The sequence below is a fragment of the Rousettus aegyptiacus genome, unplaced genomic scaffold (genome assembly GCF_014176215.1).
Source record: "Rousettus aegyptiacus isolate mRouAeg1 unplaced genomic scaffold, mRouAeg1.p scaffold_m13_p_1, whole genome shotgun sequence".
In the NCBI taxonomy this organism is placed as follows: domain Eukaryota; kingdom Metazoa; phylum Chordata; class Mammalia; order Chiroptera; family Pteropodidae; genus Rousettus; species Rousettus aegyptiacus.
In genome coordinates, this window is record NW_023416284.1 from 66653789 (window position 1) to 66671794 (window position 18006).

An 18006-nucleotide genomic window follows, 5' to 3' on the forward strand; every position below is an offset into this window, starting at 1 on the left:
AGAGAACAGTGAGGATTATCTTGGTTCTCCCTGACTCTGGCTGCTAATTTGTTGGCTTCTTTTTCTTGTGTTTCAATCCTCCTCAACTCCATGAGCAATCTCAAACACAGTCATGATCTTAACAACTATGTATGTGCTTGTGACGCCTGTGTCTTTCTCTGGGCCAGTCTTCTTCTCCGTGACAGCTTCAGACTCCCAGTCAGATGTCCCTTAGTTACCTCGAACTCAAATGTTCTATTTTCTTGGAAATATATTTTTATTCTTACATTGCCTGTCCTGGTTAATGATGCCTGTTGCAGCCCATCTAGAAATGTGGAAGTCATCTTAAATTATTGCTGTGCTCTCAGACTCTATGTCAAATCAATCACATAATTTTTGTTGTTTGTTTGTTTATCTGATGCTTAGAAATGTTAGTTCACTGTGTATTAAAAGGTATGTTCCTGACCTTGTTTACTGGCTGTGGGGGTTCCTTTTCATTGATTTACATGTTTATCACATTTTTCTACTAAGTTTTGGACTTTTTGTTATTGCTTTGGAGGGCTACTTTATATAGTCTTTATAACCTTAGCTAGTTATATGCTTTGCAAAAATATTGCCAGTTTATAGTTTACTTTGTTTGCTTTTCTAAAATTATATCAGCCTAGAGAAATTAATATAGTCAAATACATTAATCTTTGTCTTTATAGTTTATGTTTTTTTGTGTGCTTTATTTAAGAAATCTGTCTAAACCTCTATGTCAATTATGTTCTATAATACTTTCTAATATCTTTTAATTTTGCTTTTCACATTTAAGACTTTACCTGCCAGGCGTGTGTTTTTGTGTGCATTAGGGATCTAATTTTCTTTTATTTTTTTCATATAGATAAAAAACTATCTTAGCAACTTTTATTGAACATGCTGTGTTTTCCCCATTGATTCATCATTAGAACTATATCAAGTTCTCATGTGTTTTAGCATAAGTATTAGGCTAAGATTGGAAATGATTTCTATTATGGACTGAATTTTGTCCCCCCGTATTTGTATGCTGAAGCGCCCAATCCCCAATGTGACTGTATTTAGAAATTGGGCCTTTATGGAGGCAATTAAGATTAAATGAGGTCATTAGAGTGGGACTCTAATTTTGTAAGACTGATGTCCTTATGAGAAGAAAAAGAGACACCAGAGCTCACTCTTTTTCTGTGCACAAACAAGGGAAAGGCCATGTAAGGACACAGCAAGAAGGCAGCCATGTACAAGCTGGAAAGAGAGACCTCACCAAAAACCAAATCTGCCAGCCCCTTGATTGTGAATTCTACTTTCAGAACTGTGAGAAAACAAGTTTTTGTTGTTTAAGCCACTCGGTTGGTGGCTTTCATTATGGCAGCCAGAGCAGACTAATCTATATCTCCTCTCCTTGCTCAGTCCTATGTAATTAAATTATGTAATACAAGTCTTTGTCAGTGAATATACAAGAGAAGATATTAATTTAAAAGTGTTTTTGCAATAAGTTCTCATTATTTTATGCTCAGGATAACATTAAGGTTTTACCACGTGTTCAACATTATTTTCTTAGTCTTCTGCTAATGAGCCCCCAAGCTTAGCTAGGTAATAGATTAGAGGCTGTCTCAGTGGAGAAGTGAATCCAAAGAGGACTGAATGGGGTTCAGCTCCTCAGATATAATCTGGATTCTGCTTCTTCATCTTTGTGGTGACTTTATATTTTTTTATGTCCAGGATGGTTGGCAGTGGTGAGATCTGATGGAAAACATATGCCATCTAAAGTATTGAAAGGCAGGGTTCTTCACTAATAAAAAAAAAAGAGAGAGAGAGAGAGAGAGAAAATAACAAGCATGCCAAAAAATATACATGACAGTGTATAATAGAAAAGCACATGTAGTACTCCATGTTTTGCTTCTTCCCTTTTTTGTAACTTTTAGATATGATCTTTTGAGATGGGATTGACCCAAGCCTGGAGGCTCTCAGCTCTTCTTGTGACAGCATTAAGTCTTTGTATTCCTGGATGAAGGAAACATTGTAAATGAAAAATGGCCCATAGAGGAGGTCTTGTCCATAGATTCTCTGGCCTGATGTTCTGCTTCCATTTGGTTTTAATGGGCTCCCTGTGTCAAAACTTCACTTTTAAATGGTTGTTGCTTTATAATAAGAAGTGATGTCTGGTCGAGTGGAACTCCCTACTCAATTCAAAAATACCTTGGCTCTTTACTATTCCATAAAAATTTAAGATCAAGTTGTCAGGTTCTTTGAAAAACCCTGTTGAAAATTTGATTAGAACTGCATAGATCTTCATAACAGTGAGATAATCTTATCTGTAAATTTAAAACATCCATTAGCCAGGTCTTAAAAAAGTCCTTCCAAACATTTGTATAATTTTTATTGTAAAGGACTTGAACATCTTTTCATATGTATACTCCTAGATATGTTACAGTTCTGTGGCTGTTGTGAATAGAATAATTTTTAAAATGATGTTTTCCAATTATTTGTTTTTTTCTGTACTTTAAAAAAATGTATTTTATTATTAGTTTCAAGTATACAGTACATTGGTTAGACATTTATATAGTTTGTGAAACGATCCCCCTTATTAATGATACCTAAGGATGCCATTGAGTTCTGTAAATAGATTTTGTGTTCAGCACCTTGCTGAGCCCATTATTAGAAATGGTTTGTAAGTTTCTGTAAGACTTTTATAAAGACTATATAAAAGTACAAAACAAAAGTAACATTTGTTTTTTTCTGTTCCAATCTTAAAATATTTTTTCCCCATCTTATTGAACTAACTAGAACAAATTGAATACAAGCAGCGATAGCGGATATTTTTGTCTTCCTCTGACGTTAAGGGGATGTTTCCAGGATTTAAAATTAAATGTGACGTTTGCTTATATTTTTGGTAGATGCTTTATATCAGGTTAAATTTCTCTTTTATTCCTAGTTTTCTGAGATGTGTTTTATTTGAAACTCTGAAGGGATGAACTCTGAATTTTTCAAGACTGCATCGCATTCATTAAGGGTTTCATTATTTTTCTCCTTTCTTTAAATGTTGTGAATTGCATTCATTTTTTTTTTTTTTTTTTTTTACTGCTAAAGCATTTTTACATTCTTTGAGAATTATGCTCATAGGCTCCTAGAAATACTATGGACCTTTTGTAATCCACCCTAACTTCTCGGTGGGAAAAAAATATATATGCAAAATAAAAATTCCTACAGCATTCGTAGGGGCTCCAATTTATATTATCCTAGTAGTATGGGACTCCTAAATCAAAAGACATACATGGAAGAACCACAAAACCTCTAAGGCAGTGGTAAAAAAAAAACAAAAAGTAAAACCTCTCCATAGATAGTTCCACATCCTGAGTATAATGATCTCACGCAAAGTAATCCACAGATGGCTCACATTAACCATGTGTAAGCCATACAAAGAAAGGACCCTCGTGAGGTACAGTCACCAGATACAAGTGGGGAAACAGACACCCAAAGAAGCAGAAATAATAACTTTTAAAGTCTTATGGGTCTCTAATTAAATATTTAAACTTAAATGTTTAAAATTATTAAAATTATAAAGTAAAGATAAAACATAAAAGAACTAGATCTCTGACTAGAAAAAAAGACTAAATTTGAAAAGCCAAGTAAGGCTTCTAGAAATAAACACCAGTCGATTTTTTCCAGCTTTACTGAGATACAACTGACAAATGAAAATTATATATATTTAAGGTGTGCAATGTGATGATTTGATATACATATATACATTGTAAATGATTACCGCAATTAAGCTAATTAAATTCTGGAAAGCAGAAAATAATAGTAGCTATTTTGTTGACCTGAAGGGTTTATAGAAGAATGCATGTATAGCACTCGACACAGAGCAAGCACTCCGCAGCTGTTAGAAATTACGGTTATTAGCTTTCTGACTTGTTTTTTGGCATCTCCTTTTGAAATGCCTGCCAACATTTCCTGGCTTCTTACTGCTTCTTTACTATCCACCTTTGTGCCAGAATTGATTCTTTATTGGTGCTTTTCCATTATTGACAAAAATATTCCCCAAACTCCATTTGTCTGTATCTATGGTACATATGGACCAAAGGTTTACAACCTTTGTCTATCACTAAAGTTGCTGATTAACTTTCAGGATGTGCCATATAAAGAGGGAGAGATGATGATGATGGTGATGATGGTGTGCGAATGCGTATATGTGTGAGAGTGGGAAGGATCAGGCCAATGTCGCTTGATGTTTTATCATCTTGGCAATCTTGTAAGCTTTACGACATTGAACACAACAACTGTTTACGTGTAAAATTCAGAGATTTCATCTTTGTATTTACCTTAGAGCCTTAATTACTGTTAATCCTAGCCCATGCAGCTCAAGCAAGATAGCCATAGATGATGTAAATGTATATTGGAAAGTTTCTACTTATGTAATAAGATTATCTGTGAAGTAGTCAGTGTTAGGCTCCCTATGAAAGATTAGTAACCATATACCTGTTTAGACATCATGTTAGTTTTAAAGTTTTAAAAATTATCATCTTCATTATTAACGAAATGTTCATTGAGCTCCCTGCATGTGTAACACTGTGCTTCCAGGCTCTGCCTCCCTGCCTCTCTGCTGCTGTACAGATCGCTTAAGTGACCCGACACAGCAAGGGGGTCACCAGAGAGCCTCCTGCTTTCCACCTGCAGTGCCAGGTGCTTCTTTGCATTTCTGAGAGGCAATCTCCTGTTAGAAAATCGAACCAAATTGTGATGATGATTTGGCCTATGAAGATGAGAAAGTGCAATTTGCTCTTCATTTCTAGGAATAAAATTTTGAAGTCCATGAAGATTTTTTAAAGATCCAGGTCTACAATATGCATTTTCTGAAGAAAATTTCCTAGGAAGAGTGTCTGGTTACTTGCCATGGAAATTGCTTTCCTCTCTTTGGCTGGAGACCATCATCCTCAAACTAATTTCCTGTTTAGTGTTCAATGTTTGAAAGCAGGAAATTGTCATAATAAATAGGAAGCTTGAGAGGATGGTAGAAACACATTCAGAAACTTGGTTGCTCAGGAAATCATTTTTGCCTGCTTTATTAAAAACCTAGACCTTATTTGGCATTTTCTCCCCTCATTCTTATTCTCATCAATAGCCATTATCAAAGAAACTTTATTAAATATTGAACTCTGCTTGGCATTATGAGCAAATGATTGGACCCCTGTCAACTAGCAATTTGTAACAACTGCAAGAATAAAAATGACAGTATTAATTTGATACTTAACTATTGATAGACACTCTTCTAAGCACCTTAGTTGGTTATTTAAAAATTTAATCCTCATAACAGCCATACAAAGAAGGTACTACCATTACTTCCATTTTATTGATGAAGTACATGAAACATGAAGTCAATGATTTGCTGCAAGTCACACAATTAGTAAATCAAAGAATCTGGATTCACTTCTTTCCAGTTCACATTATTAACCACCATGTTCTACTTCTAGAAAAAAGCTAGAAAGAATAGAGGGCATGCACATATAGACCAAAAATATAAGTGTGGGTTTATTATTGCACACTAGAATTAAACATATTTTGCAGGATGGGGATGAGAAGGAAATTTGGGAAATTGTATCTTTGGGAGAATTTCTGCTGTCTTAAAAAAAGTGAGCTTCACAGGGGAGACTATACATTTGCAACTTGATGGAAGGGATAGGGTGAGGCAGGTGGGGAAGCAGCCGAGGTTCTGTTTTAAAAAAGGAAAGAGTTTGTTGGGCCACATGGAGACTAGGGTGGAATAGCTTGAGATTAGGGAGCTCGACCAGTTGATCTCCAGGAAGCAGGGTTAGCAGCACATCACAGAGACCAAGCTCCTTGGAACCGATTGCTCAGTCGGCTCAGACAGCTCCACTCTATAGCAAGGAAAAGCAGGATATAATGTCAGCCTGACATGGCCTCACCATGACACATCCACAGCCTTTTACATGTCACCAGCGGCAAGTGAGTTTTAACCAACCACTACTTGTTTGAGCTTTTTTAGCCTAATATTGGAGCAACATCTAGTGACGCAAATGCCAGCCTAGGAAGTCAATAAAGTCAGATTCTATTCTTGGTCTTTTCTGAGATAAGTTGCTGGCTGTAAGTAGCAATCATTCGGAGTGGCTGAAAATAACTAACAAGACATTTTAATGAGTTAATAAATCTTTCTCAATGAACTACATGGAAAGACATGAAACATTACATTTAGCTACTCAGAAGCCTTAATTAAACTTGATGTTGAAAAGGTCAGTGCCCTTTCTGGTGAGTTCCAAATCACTTCAGACCTGACAGTAGGGGTGACAGAAAATATGTACAGAAAGGTGCCTTGCACCTTCCACTGGAACCTTAAATGGGTGTATTTAAATAAGCCACACCCCCCTAATAACAACTGGCATTTATTAAGGGCTAGCTCTGTGTGAGTCACTGTTCCAAGTGCTTTAGATGCATTAATTCATTTAATCCTCAATGGTAACCCTGGCAGGTATATGCTGTCATAATTCTTGATAGTTGGGGAAACTGAGGCACAGAGCATTGTAACGATTTGACCAAAGTTCTGCAGTCTGCAAAAAGATTTAAATGAATGGAGTCTGATTTGAGAGCCTGCATGCTTAACCACTAGGCTCTGCTGCCTCCCTCAACCGGGTTGGGCTGTGCTCCCATAGTTAAAAATGCACAAGCTGCTCATGGGTTTTGAGGCACTAATAACTTCCAGTAATTCCTGCAAATACATTTTGGAACAAATCAAAGCATGCAAGGCACTCAGGCACTGCATGGGAAATACGATTCTTACCAATGTACAAAGTGGTAGAGGTCACCAGGAGGTTGGGTTGGTAAGAAAAATTATTGCAGTTTCTTTTTTAACTAAAACACCTCTATTCAGCGAACATTTATTGAGCTCCTGTGAACTAGGTACTATGTTAGGTGTGGAGGAGAAATATGAGTAAGACATGGTATCGACATTTAGGGAGCTCAAAGATGAGCAGATTTACCCTTTATTAAATTTCTGGGAAACCAAAAATAGCTGTTTGGACCAATCTTTTGTAAATGCAGTACTTGAGTTCAGAGGGAGTCTTGCCTTAATTATTTGCACTGGTTTGGCCTGAAATCCCATGTAGTGATAACATATGTGTATATTTCCTGCCTGCTTTTTTTATGCTCTACAGACATGCAGATCTCTGGGATAAAGGAGATTTTAATTTTAGATATTTTGAACAGAGATGAGATGTAGCCACTTTCTCATCTTTTTCAGAAGAATCTATTCACAGGGAGGGACATCTTAAAGTCGGCCCACCTAGTTGTAAATGGCAGTTCGATCACTTCTGGCTACGTGTTTTTGGGCAAACTGCTTCATCTCTCTGAACCTAGACTCCCTTATCTATAACATGAAGGCAATAAAAGTAGTCACCCTTAGAATTCTTTCAAGGACAAATTAAAAGCAAAAATGCCTGACAATGTTTATCATGTTGCGTGCACAGAGAAAGTTCTCAATAAGTATAAGCTATTTTGAGTATTTTCTTGGCATTGTTTCATTTCTGAGTTCCATCTCCTCATGCAGTACTCTGGAAAAGGCTCTCTAGCAAAAGATTATTGATCTCCTTTTCCATTCCAGAGCCGATAGTGAATTAGCCCAGGGGCAAGATATGGGAGTAGCATGTTCAGCATTTCTTGCTGACATTTTCCATTTATCAGAAGGCAAAAGTAGTAATAAAGGAGCGATTCTCGTGTGGACTAGTGTCTGAAGTTGGTGATATGCTCCACACAGGGACCTTGAGAGAAAAGCGACGTCACCTTCAGCATTGGAGCACAGAGCATCCACTCTCCTTGTCAGCAACGCGTTCACTTCTGATCGGCTCCCCACTGCTCTCTCCCTAGGGGCTACTCTGAGCAGCCTTCTGCTATCCTCAAGCTTCCCTTTCTCCTCTGGCCTGATCTTGGCCTTCTGTAGAAAACCTCACCATCTGCCATGACTCAGCCTCATCCTCCAATCTGGCCCATCGCACGACTCTAGCAGGTGTTGTTCGTATTGAAGTTGTGTAGCTCGGTGTCCTTGTCGTCACAGAGGCTCACTGCAGGGCTCGGGGCTTCTTCAGTTACAAGGCATTAAATATAATTCTTTCAGCGGGCAGCATTGCTATTGCCTCTGCCTTGAAAGCTCTTTCCTCCCTCTTCCCATAGTACACTGTCTCTCCCTTCCCCCCGCCCCCCTCAATGAACAAATTCCTCCTTAGGCCAAGACTACTCTGGTTAACTTCTCATATTGAAGACACAGATTAAATATCACGTCCCCAGGGAGGCCTTCCCAGAAACTTAATCTAGGATAAATCTCTTTATGTGAAAAGAATCCCTTGCTCTTTTTTTTTTTTTTCTTTTAATAGCTTCTAATACAACAGTGATTTGCTTAAAGTCTATATAAAGGCCATGGGTCAGATAGAGACCGTATCTGTCCTGGTCTTCACTATGTAAATAAAAACAGTCCCTCCTCCCTCTGGCCTCCCCCAGGCTCTCACAGAGGCAACCTCTTGTAATACTTCCTTTTTGAAACTCTTCCAGTGGCTTCTCTTATAACTCTAAATTACACACACACATACACACACACGCACACACACACACACACACACAATTTTTTTTATTCACTGAGACAATAATGACTGATTTCCTACCATGAGAGATGAGAGTTTAATTTACTTTCTTTACATCACGTTTCATTTCCTCTCTTCTTTCCAATGTTTATGTTTCATTTTCAGTTCTTTCACTGGGTTATCTTTAAAATTGCAAATTATAAACCTAGGCCATTAATACTTTCCATAAACGTGAAACAGTTACTCCTGACTCCTCACGAAATTAGATGAGGATATTTGTATTCTTACCATTAACTCCTCTTGTCTTTTCCCTTCTGCCTTCCATAGTTTGTTAGTTCTACCTTTATTTTAATATTAGATTTATCATAAATGCAGTCTGTTTCATAATCATAATTTAGACTTTTTTATCGTTTGATTTTTAAAGTTGAAAATAAGTAAACAGTTTGTTTAGGCTTGGGCTTTGTAGTGTTTGTCACTGCAGAGCTACTGCAGCAGCAGAGTTCAGTTCTTTCTCTGTGGGATCAACATCCCAGGTCCTGTTCCACTAGAAAAAGAACATGCCTAGGCAGAAGGTCAAATTTCGTATGGTTTCTTTTTTATTTATACTCTGTTAATTCTCCCCCATGATCTCACAATCATGCTTACTATTTGAACCACGGCTTCCTTGTGCAATTTATTTTACATTGTTCTTTTTGGCGTCTCTATTGCTTTTTTTTTTTTTTTTTAATTCTTGATAAGAGCATATATGTTTTCTATAGAGTAAAAGTTAACTTACCGTCAGTTGCATGAAATCATAGTCTTTCTGTTAACCACTGGTTTATAGTCCATGTCCATGAGTCTCCGTTTGTTTGTCCTGTTCATTTGGTGCTTTTGGGTTTATATCCCACATATAAGTGATATCATGTGACTTTCAACTTTTTCTGTCTGGCTCATTTTGTTCAGCATGATTATCTTGAGGTCCATCCATGTCATCGCAAATGGCAGTATTTCATCTCTTCTTAGCCAATCATCTATCGTAGGACACTTTCGTTGTTTCCATGTCCTGGCCACTGTGAATAATGCTGCTGTGAACATCAGTGTGCAAATATCTTTTCGGATATGAGTTTTCAAGTTTTGGGGGTAAATACCCAGTAGAGGGTTTGCTAGATCATACGGTAGATCAATTCTTAGTTTTTTGAGGAAACTCCATACTGTTTTCCATAGTGACTGTACCAATTTGCAATCCCACCAGCAGTGTATGAGGGTTCCTTTTTCTCCATATCCTCTTCAGTATTTATTATTACTTGTCCTGTTGATTATGGCTATTCTAACAGGTATGAGATGGTATCTTATGATGGTTTTGATTTGCATTTCCCTAATAACTAGCAATGTTGAGTATCTTTTCAAATATTTGTTGGCCATTTGTATGTCCTCTAGGCAAAAGTGTCTGTTCGGGTCCTCCAGCCATTTTTTGATTGGATCATTTGTTTTTTGTTGTTGTTACTGAGTCGTTTGAGATCTTTGCATATTTTGGGTATTAGCCCCCTATCGGAGGCATTGTTTGAAAATACATTTTCTCATTCGGATGGTTGCCTCTTTACCTTGTTGACAGTTTCTTTTGCTGAGCAGAAGCTTTTTAGTTTAATGCAGTCTCATTCATTTATTTTAGATTTTACTTTTCTTGCTTTTGAGGTCAAATTCACAAAATCCTCTTTAAGTCCAAAGTCCTTGAGTTTAGTTCTTATGTTTTCTTCTATGCATTTTATTGTTTTAGGTCTTATATTCAGGTCCTTAACCTATTTTGAGTTATTTTTGGTGTACGGTGATAGACAGCAGTCTAATTTCTTTCTTTTACAGGTGGCTTTCCAGTTTTCCCAGCATCAGTTATTTAAGAGGCTTTCTTTTCTTCATTGTACGTTTTTCCCATTTTTGTCAAAAATCATTTACCCATATAAACATGAATTTACTTTGGGACTCTTGATTCTGGTCCGTGTGTCTGTTTTGCTGCCAATACCATGACATTTTGATTACTGTTACTTTGTAGTATAATTTGAAGTTGGGTAGAGTGATATCTCCAGCCTCTTTTTCTTTTCTCAAGATGGCTTTGGCAATTCGGGGTCTTTTGTGCTTCCATACAAATCTGATGATTATTAGTTTTATTCCTTCAAAAAATGGTGATGGGATTTTGATAGGGATTGCATTAAATCTGTATAATGCTTTAGGTAATATGGTCATTTTAACTATGTTGATTCTTCCAATCCAAGAACATGGAATATCTTTCCATTTCTTTGTATATTCGTTGATTTCTTTTTATAAGGTCCTGTAGTTTTCATTATATTTCGTTAAATTTATTCCTAGGTCTTTTATTCTTTTTGTTGTAATTGCAAAAGGAATTATTTTTTCTACTTCTTTTTTTGACATTTCATTATTAGAATATAGAAACACGATGGATTTTTGAATGTTGATTTACTGTATTTGCTTATTGTTTCTAGCAATGTTCTTGTGGCGTCTTTAGGGTTTTCTATATAGAGAATCACGTCATCTGCAAATAGTGACAGTTTGACTTCTTCGTTTCCTATTTGGATGACTTTTATATCTTTCTCTTGCCCGATTGCACTCACTAAGACCTCCAATGTTATATTGAATAGCAGTGACTATAGTGGACAGCCTTGCCTTATTCCTGATCTTAGAGGGAAGGTCTTTAGTTTTTCACCATTAAGTATAATGTCGGCTGAGAGTTCACCATAGATGGCCCTTATTATGTTGAGGTACTTTCCTTCTATACTGATTTTTTGTGAAGTGTTTTCATCATAAATGGATGCTGTATCTTCTCGAAAACTTTTTCTGCATCTGTTAATATAATCGTATGATTCTTTTTTAATTTGTTTATGTGGTATATCAATTTGTGTATGTTAAACCATCCCTGTGCCCGTAGGATAAAGCCCACTTAATCGTGGTGTATAATCTTTTTAATATGTTGCTGTATTCACTTTGCTAGTATCTTATTTAGGATCTTTGCATCTGTATTCATGAGAGATATTGGTCTGTAGTTTTCTTTTTTTGTGTTATCTTTACCAGGTTTTGGTATCAGTGTAATATTGGCCTCATAAAATGAGTTGGAAAGAATTGCCTCCTCTTTGATTTTTTTTGGAAGAGTTTGAGAAGAATAGGTATTAAATCTTTTTTGAATGTTTAGTAGAATTCACTGGTGAAGTCACCTGGTCCTGGACTTTTTATTTTTAACAGCTTTTTGATGCTTGTTTCAATTCATATACTGTTGGTCTTTTTAGATTTTCCAGTTCTTCTTTATTCAGTGTAAGAAGGTTGTATTTTTCTAAGTACTGGTCCATTTCTTCTATGTTATTAAATTTGGCGTTACATACTTTTTCATAGTATTCTTGTACGATCCTTTGTATTTTTGCAGTGTCTGTCATCATTTCCCTTCTTTCATTCCTGATTTTGTTTATTTGTGCCCTTTCTCTTTTTTCTTTAGTGAGTCTAGCCATGAGTTTGTCAATTTTATTCACCTTATTAACCAGTTCTTTGTTACATTAGTTTTTTTATCGTTTTTTTGCTTTCAATTTCATTTATTTCTTCTCTAATTTTAATTATTTATTTCCTTCTGCTGACTTTACACTTCATTTGTTCTTCCTTTTCTAGTTTTTTAATTTTTTTTTCTTAGGTGGAGCAACCCTCAGTTGTCCTCACAGATTGCAAGGACCTTGTCAGCTTACGATCCCTTATTTTTTTATTTTTTTATGCCTACAGCACCTCGTCTTCCTAGGTGATCTTTCATTCAACTACTAACCAGACCTCACCTTACTTAGCTTCCAAGATCAGACAGGACTGGGCTTGTTCAGGGTAGCATGGCCATAAACCTTTTCTAGGTTTTAAGATGAAGTGTTAGGTTGCTCATTTGGGTTCATTCTTGTTTTTAGAGGTAGGCCTATAATGATATGAATTTTGCCGTGTCCCAGAAGTTTTGATATGTTGTACTAGAATTATCATTTATTTCTATGTATCTCTTGATCTCTCTTCTTATTTCCTCTCTGACCCAGTCATTATTCAGTAGCATGTTGTTTAATCTCCATGTATTTGTGGTTCTCCCTGCTTTTTTTTTTTTTTTTTTGCAGTTGATCTCTAGTTTCAAAGTATTATGATCAGAGAATATGGTTGGCATGATTTCAATCCTCTTATATTTGTTGAGGCTATCTCTCTGTCCCAGTATGTGATCGATCCTTGAGAATGTTCTATGTGCACTAGAGAAGAATGTATAAGCAGCTGTTTTGGGATGGAAGATTCTGTAAATGAGAATTATGTCCAGTTAGTCTAATGTGTCATTTAAGAATGTTATTTCCTTATTGATTTTGTTTGGATGATCTGTCCATATCCAACAGTAGGGTATTTAGGTCCCCTACTATAATAGTGTTTTGGTCTGTTTCCTCCTTTAGTTCTGTTAGCAATTGCATGACATATTTTGGGGCTCCCTGATTGGGAGCATAGATATTAATAAGTGTTATGTCTTCTTGGTGCATGATTCCCTCTATCATTATGAAGTGTCCCTCTATACCTTTCTTTACCTTTTTTATTTTGAAGTCTATTTTGTCTGTATTAGTACCACTACTCCCGCTTTTCTCTGAATCCCATTTGCTTGAAATATCATTTTCCACTCTTTCACTTTGAGTCATTATTTGTCTTTGGAGCTGAGATGTGTCTCCTGGCAGCAGCATATGTTTGGGTTTTGTTTTTTGATCCATTCTGCAACTCTGTGCCTTTTTATTAGTGAGTTCACTTCATTTATGTTTAGGGTGATTATTGAAATATGAGATCTTCTTGTAGCCATTTTATTTTCTGCTTTCTGGTAGCTCGGTGTCTCCATGCTTCCTTGTCCTTGTGTCTCTGTTTTCTTTATTTTGGTTGGCTTTTGTGGATTTTGTCTCTTGCTCTTTCTGTTTTATGTTATATACTTCAGTTTTGAATCTTTGGCGTGTGGTTACATAATGAATATGAAAAGTGTAGTTATATATATACAGTTGTCCATTTTCTTCTGCACGTGCCTTTTCTTTTTCCTCTTTGTGAATTTGGATTTTTGAATCCTACCCTTTTCGGTCATTTTTATCTCAATTTGTCCCTATGTATGCTGAACATTCATTACTATCTTGCTATAGCAATTTTCTTCTTATTATTTAAGCTTGTAATGCTCTGTTCTTAGTGAGAGTTGCACTCCTCTGCTTCTATTTGCCTGATAGTCACTTTACTCCTAATTATGTATTTATTTTTTGACATTTTGTTTTATCTGACCCCTTTCAGTATTTCCTGTAGTGCAAGCCTGTAGTAGAGAATTCTCTCAATTTTTGTATGTCTAGAAAAGTCTTAATTTCTCTTTCATATCTAAAAGAGAGCTTAGCTGGATACATTATTCTAGGCTGGTAGTTCCTTTCACTTAATAGTTTAAATATTTGATTCCATTCCTTTCTGTCTTGTAAGGTTTGCGCTGAGAAGTCTGAGGATAATCTAATGGGTTTTCCTTTATAAGTTACCGTTTTCTTCTCCCTGGCTACCTTGAGAATTCTATCATTGTTGTTCATTTTCAATAACTTTAAATACAATGTGTCTTGGTGAAGGCCTTTTTGGGTTGAGATAATTGAGTGTTCTGTTAACTTCTTGAATTCTAAGCTCCAGATCATTCCTTAGATTTGGGAAATTCTCATCAACTATTTGTCTGCAAATGCTTTCTAGTCCCTGCTTCTTTTCCTCACTTTGGTAATGCCTATTATTCTTCTATTTCCTCTCCTGAAGGTATTAGCTAGTTCTTGTATTTCTCTTTCATTATCTTTCATTCTTCGGTTTCTCTCTTCTTCCTTCTAATTTATTTCTAGATTTCTGTCTTCAATATCACTGATCCTTTCCTCCATTTGGTGGACTCTATTTCCCAAGCTTGCTATTTCATTTTTCAGCTCTTGTAGTGTGTGTGTGTGTGTGTGTGTGTGTGTGTGTGTTTATCTCCAGAAGATCCATTCAGTTCTTTTTGAGGGTTTCAATCTCCTTGTTCTGCTCATCTAGGTGTTTTTTCACCTAGGCGTTTTTTTCCTGAAATTGTTTATATGACTCGTCTCAGAACTCACTGAGATTTTTCAGAAGTACCATCCTGAATTCTCTGTCATTTAAGTTGCATATTTCTATATCTGTAAGCTTATTTTCTGGAGATTTTTCTCTTTCTTTCTGAGATGCCTTGCCACCTTGGTTGTTCATGGTGTTTAATGGACTATTTCTCCACCTGGGCAGTAATGTAAATGTATTCTGCTGTTTTTCCAGAAAGAAGATTTATTATATAAAGGTCTCTCTTTAGCCTGCTGCAAAAAAGGTGCTTTTCTTTTGGTTTCCAGTAGATGGCTTCTAAGCCTCTTGGATCTCTGCTTTATATAAAGCCTAAATAATATACATATTTTTTTTTAAATTTTCTTGTAGAAATTTCATCACACTCACTACTCTCAGTAGTGGGCAGATGCTAGAGGCAACTCCTTTATTTCTCCCAATCCACTGCCCAACACCCAGGGTTCTGAGCTGTGGTAGCTCTTATGCGCAGATCCCAAGCTCAGACATGCTGGTGTGCAGTTTGAGTGTTTTTTGTCGTTGTTGAGTTTTAGATGTTCAGCTATTGTTCTTTCAAGGGGAAAGATCTGGGGAAGTCTCTCACTCTGCCATGTTTCCGAAATGCCTGTAATTACATATATACATATATATGTATATATATTTTTAGAGTTCTGTGATTTCTGAAATACTATGTTTCCCATGGAGTCTATTAGTCCCTATATATCATTTTTCAAGGTGCTGATTTCCTACAAATATCCGATGATTCTGGTCATACTTTCCTATTTAATGGTGAAGGATCAGGTTTAGTCAAGACTGGTGGAGGCAATTTTCTCTGCTCTTGACTAATTGTGTCTAGCTTTTCTATCAGCCTCTCCCAGGAGTGAGAAGTATAACTGATAACTCTACGTCAGTGAGTAAGGCTCATTAGCCAAAGGATTTTGCTTTTAGATGGAGTAACAGAAAGATAGCCATTAGGCTGGGCTCCCCCCAATCAAAATGTTAAATTGAGGAGAGCTTTGCTCTAGGGCACTCATAACCACACTCAGTCTTAGTACACACACACACACGCACGCACGCACGCATGCACGCACGCACATGCAAAACTTTAGTGTCCCTATTAAACATCTCTGTTTTCTGTAGGTACAGCGCAATTCCTGGCTCTGGGTAAAAATGCAATAATTGTTTTAAATGACCATACAATAGTAGCTTTTATGTATTTGCTTTTGAGAATTCACTACTCATTAAGTCATACTCCCTGTACCCAAACAACTAATAGTCTATCTTCTAATGGAAGAAACAGATGTGTAAACAAATCACTATAAAAAAGAGAGATAAGTGCGACAGAATGTGTTTGTACAAAATGCTGGCACTTGAGGAAGAGACATTAAGTCTGAACCAGGAGGAGATGGGGGCGGGGACTAGTGAGAGAGAGGGAGAGAGAGAGAAAGAGAGAGAGGGCGCTGCAGAGAGAAGGTGACAGTGCAGCGGCTGCCTCTGGAGTCAGGCCACTCAGATTTGAATCCTGCCCTTAGTCTTACTGATGCCCTTTGGACACATTATCTCTTTGCCTGTTTCTTCCCGTGTAAAATGGGCATGTGATAGTAGCCCGACTTCCTAGGGTGAGGATTAAATGAATTACTATACATAAAATGCTTCAATGGAACATTTTATACATATTAGCTCATTATTATTGCTGTTATTTCTTGATGTGGCCTTGAATGAGGGGTTTGATAGCCAGAGGATAGGCTGATGGTTATTGTTGGGAAAATAAGTGTTGTGAGTACAGGCACAGTGGCATGAAAGTGCAGGCAAATTTACAGAGAGGATGGCTTAGAATGCCTAGAATGCAGGTTCTAGGTCACATGCCAGAATAAAACTGGGAAGGAGCTAGACAGATCATAGGAGGCCATGGAAATGCACAGAGGGCCTGCTTACACATCACTTGTCATCAGCTTTCTGGTTTGAAGTGCTGTGTGCTTGTGCATTTCACAGGTAAAGCAATTAATAGTTAGGGAATCTATAACATGTAAATTTTAAATCCTGTAGGGACCTCATAAAATAGGTGGCGTGGACAATTAGGAAGTTTGAGGATAGAAATGTCTCCCTGAAGAAGATAGTCAGGGAGGTAACAAGATTGAATATAATAAAATGAAAAACTTTATAGCCTGTGGGGTGGGTTAGGTGGTCCTTTGTAAGAGGATTTAAACTTGTAAGTAACTTGGAAATTCTGGAACTTGGTCCAATGTGTCGAAGAGTTAGAAAGGAAGATTTGGGAAAAGCATGAGGATACACTTTGTAACCATATAGAGCCTTCATAAGATGCTTGCTCTCTGAGGCAGTAGGGGTCTAGCCCCTGAAAGTGCCCAAGTGGAGGGAGGTTCCTGGAGCATTGCTGACATGATGGGCCCATATCGCCCAAGGTATATCAACTCCACGTGCCTCTACTTTCATGATCTCCAGGCCATAACTCATTTCTCAGTTTTTTCCAGTTGCAGCCTCAACACATCTCCTACCTCTTTCCCCATCTATGTGGTTTCACTTTGCTCTAGAAATTTCAGTCCTGAAGGGAAGCTTTGGCTCAGTGCAGGCAAACAGGCTGAGGCCAAATCTCTAACACCATCTGGTTTGCCATATCAATTACGTCTCCACAAGTGGGCCTGAAAATTGCTTTAGAGTCTTTAGTCTGATGCTCACTGCCCTGCATGACACATGGCCTGCATCTTTTCAAAGATCAAGGTATATTTCCTAATACCATTCAGGCTCTTTCTCTGCTTTCCTACAATATCCCTCAACCCCTTTTCCTTACAAGTCCCCACCCAACAAAGCTGGGGTACAACAGAAAGACAGTGCAAGTTGAATTACTCTTTTAAACCCAGCTCCCACTTTACCCATCTTGGTTTCTTTAAGGCCTTTGTCTGAGGAATAGAGCTGCTTTTTTTTAATGGCTGCTGTCATGCCTCTATCTAAAAGTTCCCATACCCTGCAGCCATTATTTTTCATTCTGGAGGCTTTTAAAAAGTCAAGTCTTATCCTCAGAGATTCACTGGTGCACATCACAAAAGCAAGCATGGAAAGCTTCAAATGTTATTGCCTTGAACAGAAGCTTGGAGGCTTGTAGAAGGCTTAGAAAAATAAAATTAAGTTGTATTTCCATAGGAAGGTAGAAAATCTGAGAAAACTGGAACAATGCCTCCCAAATCTGGCCTATGATCTTTGTTGAGGGGGCCTGTGTTTTATGCTGGACTGGGCAAAATAAACAGTGTGCACACAGAGCACTAATTGCTTCATTTATCCCTCCATTTAAGCCAGGGGAACATCAGAGCTTATTCAGCCTCAGAATGGAAAATTACATGTTGGAGAG